We start from the raw sequence: 4,293 nt of genomic DNA on the forward strand, positions 1-4,293 counted from the left end.
GTTGGTTGGTTGGTTGGTTTTGGTATTTTTGTTAGGAGGATGCCCTGTATCTGAAGGAAAGCACCTTCGTTCTCATGGTCAGGGCCGAGGAAGATGGCACCCACCAAAAGTGATCATGGAATAATTCCACAAAAATTCAACCTTGAGGAGTCAATAGGCCACTCCCCCCAAATTCAGAATTGGCCTTCTTTGAATAATCACAGATGTTCAGAGAACATATACCGTTTTAAAAGTACTCTTCAGGGGCGCCTGGGTGGCGCAGTCGGTTAAGCGTCCGACTTCAGCCAGGTCACGATCTCGCGGTCCGTGAGTTCGAGCCCCGCGTCGGGCTCTGGGCTGATGGCTCAGAGCCTGGAGCCCGTTTCCGATTCTGTGTCTCCCTCTCTCTCTGCCCCTCCCCCGTTCATGCTCTGTCTCTCTCTGTCCCAAAAATAAAAATTAAAAAAAAAAAAAGTACTCTTCAATGGAAAGGTAATTTGTGATTACCTTTAGTGTTCTCTGACAGTATTTAGCAACCTGTTTGATGTTTACGTATTTGTTAATCCTTTACTTATTCAGCCTTCAGACATAATATTCAGCAATTCTCACGGTGGAAAAGAAGACACTTTATTCCATAAACATTTGTGCAAAACAAGAAGTTCAGTACTGTGTTACAATACTTTCAGCCATCCAACCACTTTCCCCATCCCACACCCCCGCTGCTGTTTTCTGTCCTGAAGGTTACCTTACAGCAACGCAGTCTCTCAAGGTGTGGGAGAAGCTGGACCGTTTTCAGCTACAATCTTAGCCTCTTTGAAGGTAACTCCAAAGTGAAGGTATTGAAAGTACAGGGAGTTCTTGGAATCCTTCCTAAAGTGTCCTTTGTTTCGTCAATATTTACAAATCTTTGTTTTGCCTAGGTAAACAGAACAATAAAGAGACAACGAAATAATGCGATTAGTGAACTGGGTGTGGGGTAGGAGATTTAGCAACAACCTTTGTCACACAAACTAGATACTAACTTAACTTGTCATTTAACCTCCAGCACCGTATAGAATGCGGCGTATCTTTTCTCGTAACGCTGTTGAACCCGGGGACTTTTGAATTGTTAGCAAATTCCACATGACAGGTAGAGGTTCTACTTACATTTTTCAATTTTCATCTCTTGCTTTTCAAACTCATTGTTGATGGAGTACTACAGCAGGGTCACGTCAACTATGTGTATTTTTCTACTATCATTTATAAACTGGATTCTCTCAAGAAGTGTACACCGTGCGAGATATTTAAGACAAAAGATGAAGGCTGGAAAGGAAAAAAAAAAAAAGGACTACAATTGACTTAGTTCCACGTGCTGTGAGAAATATCAGCTCTCTCTTCCTGCTACTAAGAAAATAGCAAGTCATGGAGGAAGGCTGGGTAGATGAATCAGCGATGACATTTTGGCTCCAGCTCTTAAAAAGTTGTGTGACCATAAACAAGTCACTTAACCTCTCTGTACTAGTTTTCTATTGCTGCTATATAACAAGTTAACACGGACTTGGGAACTGAAACAGTACAGATCTATTACCTTGCAGCTCTGGTCTCTGGCGAGACCCAGGCTAAAATTAAATTGTTGACAAGGCTGTGTTCATACTGGAAGCTCTAGAGAAGACTGTTTCCTTCTCTTTCCCAGCTCCTAGGATCGCCTGCATTTTTTCCTCGTAGTCTCTTCTTTGACTCTGAAGCCGGTGACTTTTCTCTTTGTCAAATTTCTCTGTAACCCAGGCAGGAAAGGTTTTGCATCTAAGGAGTCATGTGATTAGATTGGACCCACCCAGATAACCCCCAAACAATCTCCCCCTCTCAAGGTCTAAATCGTACTTATGGCTGCAAAGTCCCTTTGGCCATATAAGGTAAAACATATTTCCAGGTTCTGGAGATTAGTGTGGACATCTTTGGGAGCCATTATCTGGCCTAACCCTCTACCTTAGCTTCAGTTTCCTATCTGTAAAACATGTAGGCCGTTGTAAGTCTAGTACAAGCCACACTGATAGGGCCTAAAACCCTGTCTAGAAAGAGGCCTTGATAAGAAGTGGTTAAGATAATGAGGAGGAGGAGATGAAACAAACAATAAGGATAGACTATTATCAAATGGGAAAGAAAAACCTAAAATTATAGGAGTGAAAACCTATAGAAAGAAGAGCAATCCACAGGCTACTCAGAAAACGGGAAAGTATTGTGAAAACTGAAATTAGAATTTAAGATGCTTTCACTTGATAAGAAACAGTGAAAGATCTTAGTCCCTTTGTTTATCCCTCTGAAATGACAGCAAAGAAAAAAAAAAGAACGAAGGAAAGAAGAAAGAAAGAAAGAAAGAAAGAAAGAAAGAAAGAAGAAAGAAAGAAAGAAAGAAAGAAAAGAAAAAGTTAAGAAGACAAATTCAAAGATTATGCTATGGAAAATGTTTTTGGTTTCAAAACAAAAAACTTTCTTTGGGATCTAGTCAAGGAAGAGACAATCTTCCCAGGCATTTGTGATAGGCAGGCAAAAAAGAGAGAAGAAAAGAAATAATTTTGGTATCATAAAAATGCCCATGTTTCAATCCATAGCTGAAAACTTATACACAGTAGATTATTCCAAGAAAGAAATGACTTTTCAAATGAAAGTGACTTGGAAAAGATCAGAGAAGGTAAAGGAGGGCAGGGGAAAAAAGAAACAGACAACTTTTAACTAATCTTCAAAGAAAATAAAATCTTGCCTTTCTTTTGATAATATAACTTGTATTAAAGTGGATTTGACCCGCAGATCTTGATGATTTTCAACCTCATTTACTCCCTTTTTCTCTCCACCAATATGTCTTATTTGAATCTAAGTTCAATACCAAAGCTTTTCGAGGAATTTTTAAAAGCTAAACCACTCACATAATTTAAACTGCTCACCACAATTTATGTATTTAAGGTGTTACAGGAACAGCTTTCCTATTTCCTGAAAGCTAAAGTCCCTAAAGAGGTATGTAAATAGATCCTTATCACTCCTGGGCATTACCATCAACATGAAAACGAAGTTGCACAGGACAGGGATTCAAGAACAGACTTGACATTTACCTAACCATCAAGTCAATTCTAAAACATTCTCCTATACATTATCAAATATAAAACAAATGTTGACATAGCATCTAAACAAAGTTTAAAATAGATAAATGTAAACAATGGCAGGGCACCTGGCCGCTCAGTCAGTTAAGCCTCCCACTTCGGCTCAGGTCACCATCTCAGGGTTCATGAGTTCAAGTCCCACATGGGGCTCTGTGCTGACAGCTCCGAGCCAGGCGACTTCTTTGGATTCTGTGTCTCCCTGTGTCTCTGCCCCCCCCCCCACTCACACTCTGTCTCTCTCTGTTCTCAAAAATAAATAAAAATGTTAAAAAAAATTTTTAATGTAAATGGCAAATGATGACAAAGCATTGTATTATAATAGATTGAGTCACATTAGCTTATCTTTTTGAACTTACTATAACGAAGTTCTATAAAAATGTGTTCTCAAAGCTGGTTGGCCCATAAAAGTTTCAGTCAGACTAATTACTGTGACTGTCACATGGGTCAAATCAACTAATCTGACTGCTTTAAAACCATAGCATTTGTTTTGCTTCGTTTCTACCAAATTCAGTGAAATTTAAATTTAGGTAGGTGTGTGGAAAAAGTTGAACTGTAATTTGTATGTTTCAACATCAAGTTCATGTATTCAAAACATAGCAGACTTCCTCAATACAGACGGCAAGAGTAGGGTAAGGTCTATGATTAGGAGGTGCCTGCCTCAAGTGGTCACCTGATGACTCAAACATCTACCTGCCACATGGGAAGAGTGGGACGTGATTCCCTGAAAACTGCTAAGAAAAGCACATTCAACGCCAGGGAATAGGTTCAATTCATATTTTAAACAATATGGATTCCAGGGGAACCTGGGTGGCTCAGTCAGTTGTGCCTCTGACTTCGGCTCAGGTCATGATCTCTCACTCGTGAGTTCGAGCCCCGCGTCGGGCTCTGTGCTGACAGCTCGGAGCCTGGAGCCCGCTTCGGATTCTGTGTCTCCCTCCCTCTTCCCCTCCCCTGCTTGTGCTCTGTCTCTCTCTAGCTCTTAAAAGTGAACAAATGTAAGAAAAAAGTTTTTTGAACAATATGGATTCCAGAAGGCAAGCGGTTGAGGAGTGCACTGTTTCTGTAAGTCACACAATAGTACAGTTGAAATAACAAAAGGAACCGTGAGACAATCCAGTGATTTCAATTACTTTACCGTCTGAGTCATTCTGGCCACATAGCAGTCTGAATGATGTCAGGGCAC

At 40.3% G+C, this 4,293-nt stretch overlaps 1 long non-coding RNA gene across 1 annotated transcript; it reads right to left on the reverse strand.

Moving 5' to 3' along the window:
- Positions 1-589: 589 nt before the first annotated feature.
- Positions 590-3,121, reverse strand: LOC109499851. Its single transcript, XR_002157391.3, has 3 exons — positions 1,547-3,121; positions 1,126-1,281; positions 590-895 (listed from the first exon to the last, which is right to left on the reverse strand). It is a non-coding gene; the product is annotated as an uncharacterized LOC109499851 (long non-coding RNA).
- Positions 3,122-4,293: the final 1,172 nt, after the last annotated feature.

This window comes from Felis catus, chromosome B2, assembly GCF_018350175.1.
Source record: "Felis catus isolate Fca126 chromosome B2, F.catus_Fca126_mat1.0, whole genome shotgun sequence".
NCBI lineage: Eukaryota > Metazoa > Chordata > Mammalia > Carnivora > Felidae > Felis > Felis catus.